Source organism: Pristis pectinata, chromosome 5 (assembly GCF_009764475.1).
Source record: "Pristis pectinata isolate sPriPec2 chromosome 5, sPriPec2.1.pri, whole genome shotgun sequence".
Classification (NCBI taxonomy): domain Eukaryota; kingdom Metazoa; phylum Chordata; class Chondrichthyes; order Rhinopristiformes; family Pristidae; genus Pristis; species Pristis pectinata.
In genome coordinates this window covers 93,156,094-93,170,940 of record NC_067409.1, presented here as the reverse complement: position 1 = coordinate 93,170,940, position 14,847 = coordinate 93,156,094, and the positions used below count along the sequence as shown (strand labels likewise).

The 14,847-nt window shown below is 40.1% G+C and overlaps 1 protein-coding gene across 5 annotated transcripts in view; it reads right to left on the bottom strand.

Annotated features, from left to right (window-relative positions):
- The window catches only part of fyco1a (FYVE and coiled-coil domain autophagy adaptor 1a), a 219,484-nt gene that overhangs the window by 50,370 nt on the left and 154,267 nt on the right, over positions 1–14,847 (bottom strand). The gene's annotated exons all lie outside the window — the stretch shown is intronic.

Below are 14,847 nucleotides of genomic sequence, written 5' to 3'. Positions count from 1 at the left end.
AACATGTGGCTCAGTTATGATGTTTGTTTGATGACAGCCTGTGAAACATCTCAACATATTTTACTATATTAAAGCTGCTATATAAATACAAATACGGCGTTGTACTTATGCCGCTTGTGTAAAACTTTAACCAGTAAATTCAAACCAAGTTAAACATTTTCAAAATTGTCAACTAAATCACCGAGGGTATAGCTAAATGCGTGCAATACTGTGGGCCATAGCGTGCATTACAGATATCCTACTATGAAGGATAACAAGGGCTTATCAGGAATGGATTAGTGGAAAATAACAGATGTCAATGTACAACAATGGAAAGGTGAGAAAAAGAGTCTTTACTACAGACGAAACTATAATGCTGAATTTTCAGTTGTGATCTTCAAACGTCTGCCCCGAGTTGGCACAAATCCAACAGAGTGATCAAGCATCTCTTAATACCAGAGATATTTATATACAACACAATGAATTGTCGACATCAACTGTGGGAGTACAGAGATTTGACTAGATCGTAAACTTATCTGGGCTGTGGGTCATTACAGGTCTGAGGGTCTCTACACTATCAACTGCTTTTTATTTGTGGATATTAGTTACAGGACATACTCTCATTTGTATCATCAGTCGTTTTACTAAGTGTGAGATCACGATTCACTTTGTAAGCAGCTTTCTGTCTTCTTCACATGCTTATTTGCCCACTTATAAACAGCATCTGACAATCTTTTGCAGTCAATGGATTAGCTGAGGATCTGCTTTACTCGCAAGTTCAACCATCAGATTTTCAGGTGAGAAATATTGTATAGAGTTGAAAATTAGTCTCTCTTCTAAAAATCATCAATGAAGTAAAAAGTTTTAAAATAGGAATTATATAATTGCCTGAAAGAGAGTGTCTGGGTTTAGAAGTGAAGATTAGATTAGGAAACCTTGTGGGGATAAATGCAAACAAACTCAATGAGCTGCATGGCCTGTTCCTGTGAAAAATATTCTTCTGCTTTCAACATCTCATGGCAATTCTTATCCAAGATAAAGACAATCCTGATTTGTAAATACATTCCTGTTTCTTCATTTTTGCTGGTTTAAAATCCTGCTACTCCATATCCAAAGAATAAGATTTCTGCAGCTGGGATATGGTCTTGTGCTAATCTATCCAGATCGATTTGAATTCGCTTCTAATAGGGTAATAGCACAGCGAAATTCTTCAAACATTCCCAAACCCTAAGTGGTATTTCCCACAGTGTACCACTGAATGCAAATGGAGGTGGAAGAGAAATGCAGAAAGGAATAATGAAGAATGCAGTATTTAATGCAGCATTTAAAATGAATGTTCCTTGTTAGATTTTCCCAAGCAATGCCACTGCTCTGTATACAACCAAGAGAGACCCTATGAGGGCTTTACTGAGGAGACAGACATTGGGGCAATCTATCCATTGTCAACTACATGAGGACTTGCAATAACACTCATCACCCTTCAGGGCTCTTTATGTGGCTATGAGATTGACCATTGTATTCTACTGTTCTGCCACAAGCTCCTTACAGACAGTTCAAGCTTAGGTCTATTGTTGTCATAGGCATACACACACAGGGTAAAAATGCCATGAAAATTAGCTTTTTATAGCAGCAGCACAGTACATTACAAGACGAGGACAAACATAAGTTAGCATAAACAAATTTACATAAATTATATATAATTATACATATGCAAAATAAACAAAATAAACATGATGACACTAGTACAAGATTGAGCAAGAGAAAAAAATATATGTCCAAGGTAGTGTTAAGGTTTTCCAGGATGGTTCAAGAACCTGATGGCAGTGGGGAGGAAGCTGTCGTTGAACCTTGAGGTGTGGGTCCTATATCTTCTGCCCGATGGCAGCATTTAGAAGAGGGCATGGCACGGATGGTGGGGATCCCCAATGCCACCTTCCTGAGATACCACTTCTTATAAATGTCCTCGATGGTGGGGAAAGCTGTACCCGTGATGGAACTTGCTGAGTCCACTACTCTCTGTAGCCTCTTACGTTCCTGTGCATTGGAGTTTCCATACCAGGCCGTGATGCAACCATTCAGAATGCTTTCCACTGTACATCTGTCAGAGTCTTTGATGACATGCCAAATCTCCTTAAACTTCTAAGAAAGTAGAGATGCTAGCACACCTTCTTCGTGATGGTGGTAACACAGCCACAAATGCTGTATTACTGTGTTGCTGGCTTCTATCACTGTGAAATTGTCTATTCTGAGGAAAAATATGATTCGCAGAAGACTATGATTCAGGAACACCAGCCAGTTAGGACAACTAACAATGTTATTTCCTATTGCGAAAGGAACAAAGTACAAAGGGAGGGAGGTTGTGCTTCAGTTCTGTACACTGTTGGTGAGACCTCATCTGAAACAACTGTGTGCTGTGAATGAAAATTTTAAAAAATGGCAGATGCTGCAAATCTGAAATAAAAGAAGAAAATTCCAGAAACACTCAGCAGGTCAGGCATTTATTCATGGCAGAAGTCCTGAACTTCTGTCATAGATAGTAATCTTGCCAAGTGGTCAAAGCTGCAGTAGATGATCACTACATGGAATCACATCCATGTCCAAGACAAGCATGAAGAAAACTAATGATGGCTTAAAGAATCAATGGTGCTGCTTCAAACAGTATGGAAGATCTCATTAGTACTGTAGCCTGCTGTGTCCATCACAACTCAGAGCTTTTTGAAAGAATTGGCATGGCAGCATAGCCTCACTAGAGGTAATTCCATTTGGACGAGAAAGCTATATTGGCTTATACACAAATAGCAAAGGAGCATGTATCATTACTAAAGTCCTTTCATGTGTAAGGGGTACCCAAACTACAACATAACAACAGGTCAACCTATTTTGCCTCTACAGAATCGCATCAATAATCATAACTTGATATTAGCATTAACTTACCCTTTCTGAAATTCACGTACAACAGTCATCTATTGTAGGGTTTGAACAAGCTTCAGCAGAAGTGGCCCACATTAACGTTCTATTTTGAGTTTTTATAGCCAGTTGATGAGGTCCCTCCATAATATGTAAACTCAGAGCAGAAATTTACAATTTGGCTTAATGACTGCACCTTACCATATACAGGTCCTCCCCAGATTATGAATGGCCAATTTATGGACAGCTCATACATACAAGCAAGTGTCTGGGAGATCAGCGGGACAGATATGCCAGCTGTTGTGGGGCTACAGGCATCTTCTGCCACCTGGGAACTTGGTTTGTGGCTGCACTTCCAACTTGCAAATTGTCCAGGTTACAAACAGTTCACAGGAACAGAACCCTGCCATAAGCTGGGGAGGACCTGTACATAGTTCAGTGATGCCTCGCATGTTCAATAAAAAGGCACAACTCTATGTTATATAGAAGCTCAATGGTTAGATCTTTAACCAAATCTTTTTTTTGGATCATAATTTGTGGTGTTGGCTCTTGGCATTCAGACCACTTGGCAAAAGTTCAGTACTAAGTAACCAGAAACATTTCCTTTACTCAAGTTTACTTGGTGCCTATGTAATACTCTCACGAAGTGGAAATTGGTGTCAATCTTGATCAACATAAATGTCATTATTATGCTAATACACAATCTGTATTAATGTAAGAACTAAACTGCAATCTCACATACTTGTTTGTTGTTCTTTATTTCAATTCTAAATACAACAATGCATCTTTTACCCCTTATTCTAGATGCCTTTTTCTATTGGATAGCATCTGTTGCTATCTACACTCTTTCACTGGTCTTCTAATAAAAGTACATTGTACCCTCTCTGAAGCCTCAGCATCCTTTTTACACTGTGGAGTCTATCACTGCTCTCATTATTTCCTCAAGATTTTACCTCAATAGGAAGAATAATCTGAGCAGGTACTTTCCTTGTTCCATTTTATCTGAACCTCTGACATTAAGTATCAGAACAGAATCTGGAATCTAAATCAACACATTAGGGTAAAACGAGTAATGTATTAACTGATTCTTCAGCTCTTCAAACCTGAACAAACCAATGTCAACAGTATGCCTTACACTACTGTAAGATTATTTCATAATTACAGTAAGTCAAAATGCAAAAAAAAATCACGAATGAGTTTCAAGAAGCATGCCATTTATGTTACAAATTTAATTTACGCAATTTAAATGCCAAAGTATGAACTAATAACTAGAGCAACCAGAGAACAGTATATGACTAAGAAAAAGATGCAGCACCAGATAAAAAAACCTAACACCTACTGAAGTAGGACTATTCATATCACACTGCGTACGTAGTCACAAACCACAAAATTTGACAGAAGATCAGGTTGTTCTCTTTAGAGCAGGGATACTCAAGGAGAGATTTCAGAATCATATTAAGTATTTGTGCAATGAAGTGCAAAAGAGGAATTGTTTCCACCAAGAGAAGCAATGATGGCCAGAGGAGAAGATTAATTTGCAAGAGAATTTGAGATAAGATGGAAAATCATTGAGCAGGGGGACAGAGAGGAAAATGAAGGTGTCATCAAATGAAAATTCATGCCATGCACACATTTGTAAAGTCTTTTCTAAGAAGCAAACAAGTGATTCAGTTAGAATAAGATGATGGTACAGGAATCATGAATCAGAAATTTTTCTCTATATGCCTCATCTGACACAGTCTTACAAGAGGTTTTGCTGGCAGCAGCAGAGCATGACAACAGCATTCTAAGTGTTTGTTGCTTCCTGTAGGGCATTTTAACTATTAAACCAACCCAGTCTTCACTCACATAATATGAACTAAATGCCAGGATGGCCCAATTACCAGCACTACTTAAAGCAAGCGCCTGGTATTGAGAGATAGGTACAAAGATCTTTTCATTTCCAGCCACTACTTTATTGGTAATTTCACTCTGAAAAACTCACTTTACTTACTCAGGGAAATATTGTGTTGACCTTGCATTGATCCTTATCAGAAGGGCTTGATAGCAATAATTTATGATTTAATTATGAAAATATGTCTAGAATCATCAGACAAAATTAAGAATGAATGGGAAAGTGAACTCTAGACATCTATACCTATAGAGACTTGGAAGAAAATTCTTCATTTAGTCAATACATCTTCAATGTGTGCCAGACACTCGTTGATACAGTTTAAGGGAGTTCGCAGGACCCATATGTCCAAAGATAAGTTAGCTCGTTTCTATAACCATATAAATCCTGTATGTGATAGATGTAAATCGAATGTGGCTTCTTTGACACATATGTTTTGGTCCTGTCCTCTTTTGGAAAAATATTGGAAAGACATTTTTAACATTATTTCAAACGTATTGAAGATTGATTTACAACCTCACCCTATCACAGCAATTTTTGGATTACGAAGGATAGAGTCTGGCCATTTATCTCCTTCTGCTAACCGTATGATTGCTTTTGTTACATTAATGGCCAAACGATCCATTTTGTTTAAATGGAAGGATCCAATACCCCCTACTACTTTTCAATGGTTTTCTCAAACTATATCATGTTTAAACTTGGAAAAAATTAGGAGTGGTACTGTTGATCCTTCGCTTAAATTTGAAGATATTTGGAGTCCATTTATTCAATATTTTCACATGATGTAGATCCCCTTTCAATACCTTTCCAACTTGGAGGAACGGACTTGACAACATAATATTGCTCTGTTTCTACTGAGAAATTTTAGCCCAGTTATTTTTTTCCTTTTTTTTCTTTTTTTTTGTTGTTTGTTTTTCTTCTGAAAAGTTTTTTTTTGTTTAGTTTATATTGTTTATAATTTTTTTATTGATTTGTTTTTTTTTAAATTTATATAATAAATTTTTTTCTTTCGTTTCTTTTATAGTATATTCATTTACTAAGACATCGTTGGATCTACAGATTTTTTTTATATTTTATTGTTCTTTATGATTATATATGCTATGATTGTTATCCTGATCTCTTGGTATTACATGTATAAATATTGATGCAAATATCAATCTGTATTAATTTGAAAACTAATAAAAAGATTGAAAAAGAAAGAAAGACCTTGCATTGTCTGACTGGAGACTAGGAATCAGATGAGAGTCAGCAGTAAAAAAAGAGACCACAAATCGTGTCATGGACAAAAATAAATGATTATTCAGACTTGTTGAAGCCTTTACAGCTGGCAGTTTATGTGTTTGTTCTGTGTGAAACCTAAGATAAAATATCTTATTTTTGTTTAAAGAATATGCCACGAAGCCATAGCTTTTAGCCGCAAATTGGGAATATGGAAACATACATGCAGGAGTCTTAGAAATAAAAAGAATAGAAATAGATTAAGTACATAGCAATTTACATTTCAGCATGAACAAAAAGTTAGAAAAGCTTTGTAAAGAAAAAGTTACTGAGGTTGAAACAGCAGCAGTTAAAAGGAGGTAAGAATTTACAAGTTGGGTTAAATCTGTGGCAAATGGAACATTTGGTAACTTCCTTCACATGGAGTCACACAGCATGGAAACAGGCCCATCAGCCCACTGAATCTGCACCACCTACCAATCCCCCACTTACATTATTCCCTTTATATTCTCCCCTCAATTCCCACCACTCACTTACACACTAGGGGCTATTTACTGCAGTCAACTAACCTACCAACCTGCTTGTCTTTGAAACGTAGGTAAAACCTGAGCACCCGGGGGGGGCCATGTAATGAAAGGGAGAATGTGAAAATTCCACACAGACAGCGGTGAAGATTGAACCCGAGTTGCTGGAGCTGTGAGACAATGCCTCTGGTAGTTTTGCCACCTGCTCTATAATGGTCTGTCCAAGCTTGACATGGTGTTCAGCTCTGCTTCCTTTTCTTTGCCTCCCAATCTACTTCATTGACAAGGTTTTGCATCACATTTTATTTCCTGTAATTTCCTCCAGCCTCTGACATTCATTTGTGTTAAGAACTTTCACTGAGATATTAGTCTTGTCAGTTTCTCCATTTCCTTCAGTAAATATTTCTCTTTGAAATTGTGGTCCGTTCACTTAATGGAATCATGGGAGTTCATTTCAGGGATGGAATAACCCAGGCATTATCATCAAATCTACTGACATTGTGTGCATTTTTTAATAAGATGAAAAAATCTTTACCTCATCAAGATTGAACACTGTCTCTCCTACAAATTCCATCTCCCCTATGCCATGAACCATATACAGCCACTTATCTCCTCAAAACAATGTTCCTGTGATGTTCTCCAATCTCATCGTTCCACGACTGGGATTAGACAATAATCTTTCTTTGGTAATCTGGTTAAAAGTGTGAGTTTCCACTGATGATTACGCAATGATGATTTATTTGCATGACTGCATGCAACCAAACCTAGACAACAATCAATGCACTCATGCCACACAAGTGCCAATGTTGAAGGTCTCAAGGATCGTTGAAGGTCTCAAAGATAGGGCCTTAAAGACAATGTGATGGTTCCCAACCAACAGAGTCAGTGGAGTGACCACAGTGTCCAGACTGCCTTGAAATCCACCATGAACAGTACCTGTGAAGAGACTCTTTACTCTTTTGCCAGAAAACACCAGAATTGGTTTGATTACAATGGCAAGGAGATCTAAAAGTTTATCACCTGCTAAAACAAGGCTTTCTTGGATTGGGAGCTGCACCACACAAGGGAGGAGAAAATAAAAAGCTGTACTGGCACCTGAAAGATGAGGTCCAATAGAAAATGTGACCTGAAGAACAGAAGGTAGATAGAAAAAGCTCAGGAGGTCCATCAACCATGGCATATGCAGATTCTTCAGTGCAGTCACAGCCATTCACGGTTGAAACAACCAAGAGTCCTTCCCACCCAGAGCCAAGAGCAGAACTTATCATTGACAGAGAAGCTGTCAGTGTCTGCAGGAACACAGAACTATTCAACTGTGACTCCATCCCTGAAATGAGCTCTCATGATTCCACAACAAATTATCTGGTGCAGGTAGACAGCCATCTCCGTCCAACAAGAAATCTAAAAGGCCAAGTGGCAACTGACGAACAAAAGGCCTCAGCAGCAGACAGTATCCCTAAGCCTGGCAGAGTGGAACTCCAAAGCCTGTGCCACAGAGAAAGACATCACAGGCTCCTCCTCAACCATCTGCTCCCAGTTATGCTTTATCAATCGGCAGGGACTGTGAAACATCATCCTCAAATTTGGCTGCCCACCCTAATTCTTATTCATTCTATGTCTGCTTCATGGTGCTATGAAAGTTTTGATCTTAAACGATGGTTTACTATTTCAGCAGTGCAGACTGGTGTCACTGCAAGGTTGTGTCATCACCCCACACTTCTCTCAATCTTTCTTGCTGCAATCTTGCTCCTATCTTGCTCCTTACCACAGAAAAAACTTTCCATTGGTGTGGGAGCTATTCTACAGAGCCTACAGGAAACAAGTCAACCTACATCACATCAGTCGTCCCACTGAAATATACAGACAAGGTATGTGTAAGTGTGTGTTCAGAGGCCAAGTTCCAAGTCACTGTCAACTCATTCACTGAGACTAATGGAAAATAGGCCTTATATTAAACCACAAATCAAATATCTACCATAGACCTGTCTCCAGATGGTTAATGAGAAAGGGTCCATGAAAAGACCCTTGAAAACATAGATTGTTTTCCATAATGCAGGAGACACCTTTCAGCAATTGCAAGCCTCAATCTTGTAATTCACTACCTCATTCAACTGCGCAAGTACAAACCATGGGAGACCAGCAAAAGTGTCTTTGAAGATCAAATCCTCAAATCCAGCATGATACTCATGGCTTATTGGACAGCAGTGATCCTTTACTTCCTATATGCTTCTGAGACATAGACTAACTACACAAGGTATCCCACAGCAATGGAGTGAGACCACCAACACTGCCCCTCAAAAGAGCTCCAAATACACAGGCAAGATAATCAAAACAACATCAGCGTCCTTTCTCAAGTCAAATTTCCAGCATTGAGACACTAATGACACTAATAAGCCTGAAGACCCATACTCAACATTTCAGGAACAGCTTCTTCCCCTCCGCCATCAGATCTCTGAACGGTCCATGAACTCATGAACACTACCTCGTTATTCCTCTTTTGCACTATTATTTATTTTTGTATCTTATAGCAATGTTTATCTCTTTATGATTGGCTCTGTACTGCTGCTGCAAAACAAAAATTTCATGACATATGTCAGTGATAATAAACCTGATTCTTATTCCAATTACACTCCATTGGGCAGGCCACATCATACATATGCCCGATACCAGACTTCCGAAACAGACACTATATCCCAAGCTTTGCCACAGTAACACATTATTAGGTGGACAGATTCAAAGATATTCTCAAAGTCTTCATTAAAAAGTGTCACATCCCCACTCATTATGGGAATCTCTGGTCCATGAGTGCTCAAGGATGGCACTGAGAAATTTGTGCCCACGTTGCGACCACGTGGAAACCCAGCATAAAAGGCAGAAGGAGAGTATCACTCCCAAGCTATTCACCCATTCATCTGTCAGGTTCCACCTATGGCAGAAACTGCAGGCCACCTCAGAGTCCACAGACGTAGTAGAAGCAAGTTATTCTTAATCATAAGATACTCCCTAAAAACATGGGCTTAGGGAATGATCAATCCAACAAGGGAGAATCAAACCACTTCATGTTTAAACTCAATGGCAGTATAATCACCATGCCCTCCACTATCAACGTCCTGAGGTTCATCATTAACCAAAAGGTCAACCACATAAATGCAGTATCTGCAAGAGCAGGTGAAGCTGGATATCACTGACAGCTCCCTATGGTCTTTCCACCATCTACAAGGTATGAATCAGGGTGGTGACCCATTTGCCTGGATAATATTAAGAACACTTAAAAAGCTGAAAGCAACCCTGGACAAAGCAGCCTCGCAAGCACATGGAAACACAGAACACCTGCAGGTTTCCCAATAAATCGCACACCATCCTTACTTGGAAATATATCACCACTCCTCCATCGTGATTGTGTCTAAATCATGGAAACCACCAACCTACCAATCATGGAGAGGTACCTTCACCAAAAGGACTGCAGCATTTCAAGGTGGCAGCTCACCACCACTTCCTCAAGGTAAGTTTGGAATTGCAGAACACCAGGGTCCAACTTCCAGTGGTGTTTCTTGCACTACTTCTGGTACTTGCGTAGCTCTCATTGTAGTGGCAATCAGGAGCCAGGGAAGTAAAGGGTAGCGATCTTCAAGGATCTACTCCTCCTGAAAATACTGGGTATAGAAACATCTGGAAATTCAGTTCCCCAAGATTGGATAAAACATCTGTACTTCCTGAAAAAAGGGCATTCAGCATCAGGAAAATCCTCTTAAGTTTCACAACCATCTGTCTGCTAAGGGACTGGAAACTTTTCCTATTGGTGGTAATCGGAATCAGAATGGTGATTTATGATGAATCACGTTGGTAATTAGGAATCAGAACTCTTATGAGCACAGGAGCAGACAATGGCTGGCTATACTTCTGAAAAGCCAGCAACATTGTCAAATCCAAGAGCCCAAGATGTCACCTGCTCCTCACTGAAACTGAAATAGACAGTCTCCTCTGTGTAAACACAGGGCCGGTGACTTGTCCAATGCTACTGCATGCAACAATTGTCAGAGATCAGCTGTAACCACGTGGAAAGATCCTATGGCAAGAAAGCTGAAAGTCAAAGTGATCTTGACCTCCACGGAGAGACTAGTACAAAGCAAATATCTTGCCGTGGTATTTCCCCAGTCTCTGTAATGACAGCCTTGGAAAATCTGTGTACATAAGTACTTTAACACAAAAATCTACAGACGCTGAAAAGTTTAAATGAAAATAGAAAACTCTAGAAATACTGAGCAGGTCAAGCAACACCTGGAGGGAAAGAAACAGAGTTAAACTACAGGTTGATGACCTTCCATCGGACAATATAAAATGTCCCAGGATTTTTAGAACAGAACGATCAGATAAAAGCTTTGAAACTAAACAAAAGAAAATGGCATGAGGATACATGACCAAAGTTCCCTTAAACATGTGATCTCCAGGACATCACTGCAGGAGTTTGTCACGACAATGTCCTAGGTCCTGGTCTCTCCAGCTACTTCACAATAGATCTTTCTTCCATCATTAGGTCAGAAAGGAGGATGTTCACTGGTGATTACATAATGTTCAATTTCATTTGCAGCTCCACAGCAAATGAAGTAATCCATGCCTGTATGCAGTAGGACCTACACAACATTCAGGCATGAGCTGATGAGTGGCAAATAGCATTCACACAAGTGCCAGATAACAACCATCTCAATCAAGAGAGGGACTAATCACCCTGCAACGATATTCAATAGTATTACCATCACCATGTCCTCCACCATCAACACCCTGCTGCAATGATCTGCCACATAAATACTGTGCCTATTAGTGAAGGTCTGAAGCTTTGAATTCTGCAGAAAGTGATTCAACTTCTGACACCCCACAGTCTTTTGACCATCCATATGGCATACGTCAGAAGTATGATGGAATATTCTCCACTTGCGCAATTGAGTACAGCACCTGCAAGATCAACAGCACCTAGAAGATCAAACATATCCAGGTCAAAGCAGTCTGCTTTATCAATACCCCATCTATTACCCTAAACATTCCCTCCATCACTGACTCACAGTAGCCGTAGTGTGGACCATACACAAATGCTCTAAAGTTACTCATCGAGGCATTTCTGACAGCACCTCCCAAATCAACAAATGCCATCAAGAAGGATAATGATTTCAGGCACATGGAAATACCATTAACTGTGGATTCCCCTCGAACTCATAATGATCATTGTCTGACACCTTCCTTGCTTGTAAATCTACTGCTGTTTCTTTATTATTGCTGGATCTAAATCCTGGAACTCCTTTTTCAACAGTACTGCAGGTATGTCTTCACCAGAAGGACTGCAATAGTTCAAAAAGGTGGTACACCACCATCTGGTCATGATCAATAAATGCTGGCCTTGTTGAGATCCCGAAAAATAAATAAGTAAATAAATTTCAGACATGTTTTAAGGGTTTGTTTCTTAAAGCACAAGAATGCAGAGTTTGCAGAAAAGTTCAGGGTGAAGCCCATCGTGACAGCAAAAGGGCAATTCCGTGTGAAGTCAGACACAATCAGACACATAACAGCTGTGGCAGGGTTTGCATGCCATTACTTCCTATAAGGCGAAACCTAACAGCATAAATGGCAGTGATGTTTCACTCCCTGATGAGCTCAACACCTTTTATGCACGCTTTGAAAGAGAGAATAACACTACACCTGTGCGAATCCCCACAGCATCTGGCGACCCTGTGATCTCTGTCTTGGAGGCCGACATCAGAACATCCTTCAAGAGGGTGAACCCTCGCAAAGCGTCAGGCCCCGATAGTGTACCTAGGAGGGTACTAAAAATATGTGCCGACCAACTGGCTGGAGTGTTCAAAGACATCTTCAACCTCTCACTGCTGCAGTCGGAAGTTCCCACCTGCTTCAAAAGGGTATCAATCACACCGGTGCCCAAGAAGAGCAGGGTGAGCTGCCTCAACGCCCTGTAGCACTCACACCTACCATGATGAAGTGTTTTGAGAGGTTAATCATGGCTGGAATTAACTCCTACCTGAAAAAGGACCTGGATCGCTGCAATTTGCCTACTGCTACAACTGGTCTACAATGGACACAATCTCACTGGCTCTCCACTTGGCTTTGGAGCACCTAGGCAACAGCAAAACATACATCAGACTGCTATTTATCGATTACAGCTCGGCATTCAACACCATCATCCCCTCAGTACTAATCAACACGCTTCAAAACCTGGGCCTCTGTACTTCCCTCTGCAACTGGATCCACGACTTCCTTATTGGGAGATCACAGTCAGTGCGTATCGGTAGTAACATCTCCTCCTCGCTGACAATCAATACCGGCGGCACCTCAGGGATGTGTGCTTAGCCCACTACTCTATCTACACTCATGTGGCTTAGCACAGCTCAAATGCCATCGATAATACCACTGTTGTCGGCAGAATTTCAGATGGCGATGGGGAGGCATACAGGAGTGAGATAGATTGGCGGATTGAGTGGTGTCGCAACAACCTCACACTCAACGTCAGCAAGACAATGGAATTGATTTTGGACTTCAGGAATGGGAAGTCGGGAGAACACACACCAGTCTTCATTGAGGGGTCAGCATTGGAAAGGGTGAGCAGCTTCAGGTTCCTGGGTGTCAACATCTCAGAGAGTCTATCTTGGGCCCAACACATTGATGCAATCACAAAGAAGGCACGCCAGTGGCTCTACTTCATTAAGAGTTTGAGGAGATCTGGTATGTCACCAAAGACTCTTGCAAATTTCTATAGATGTACAGTGGAGAGCATTCTGACTGGTTTCATCACCGTCTGGTATGGAGGCTCCAATGCGCAGGATCAAAAGAGGCTGCAAAGGGTTGTAGACTCAGCCAGCTCCATCATGAACACAACCGCCCCCGCCATTGAGGACATCTTCAAAAGACGGTGCTTCAAGAAGGCGGCATCCATCATTAAGGACCCTCACCACCCGGGACATGCCCTCTTCACATTACTACTATTGGGGAGTCTGAAGACCCACACTCAACGATTCAGGAACAGCTTCCCGTCCGCCATCAGATTTCTGAACGATCCATGAACCCATGAACACTACCTCGTTATTCCTCTTTTGCACCATTTATTTATTTTTGTAACTTATAGTAATTTTTATGTCTTTATGTCTTGCACTGTACTGTTGTCGCAAAACAACAAATTTCATGACATATGTCAGTGATAATAAATCTGATTCTGAATCTGAATTTCAAATTTAGGCCTAGATAGTTGAAAGTAATGATGGATGAAAAGAAGTAGGGGAATGAGCCAAAGAGCAAGAATTACAAGAACACAGATTTCTCAGAAAATTTATGCCAGTGGAGGCTACAGTGAGTTGAGGGTTTCATTAACCAGAGCCAGGCAATATCAGAGGTAGTAGTAATATGGAATAAGAATATCTTGTCATCAAACATGGGGTAGGAGAAATCTCCTGGTACATGCAACAATTTTTAACAGATTCTGAAAGTGAGCAGATCTACAAAAATATCTGAACTTTCACACCATCAAATTTTAAAGGTCTTTGTTTGCAAAGTTGATAGGAAAATACTGAAAAACCCTCAACTCAGTCAAAAGAAGAGATCAGCTGGGAACAAACTCGTAACCAATAAAGTGAAAATTCATTACATGAGAAAACATTTAAGCTAATGGGAATTAATCAACTGTCTAACACAGTTTCAGCTTAAACACAGTGCTGAGCTCGATGCTGTAGTCAAATTGATTTTCGGGGGACAGGCGTCCATATGTTTTCTGGTGCTTTTGTACCTGCCAATCAAAGTCCCTCACACTTAGCTTTTACAAATCTATCTGCTCAATGACATTCAAAGTTGTGGAATTTACAGTAAATTTTGAATTAGGTAGCATAATGTTGACAAATGCTTTCAGGGCATGAAATTTACGAGTTCAAGCAATGAGAGTATTCCCCTTGAAACAGCATTTACTAAGAGGAACTTTCAGCCACATTGGGCTCTATTGTTTTTAATTTCCTCCATAAACCACTGAGCTTATCCATCTCTTTGACTATTTTCATACCAGCTATCCTAGAATCTCCTTTGTTCATGCAAGGTCACATTTGCCATTAACATTGTTTTTTACTCTAAATGCATTGATATCCAATTTGCTATATTTAGGAAGCTAGTCTATGGATAATGGAAAAATGTAAATACAAGGACCACAATATTTACAGGGAGACTGACAGGGTATTGATTTTACTAATGGCTGAGGAGTCCTTAAATGCCAGGAAAGTGGAGGTCCTGCCAAATTTAACAAGAGCATGTTAGAACTTTTTTACTTCATTTCTGCATTGAGAGGCT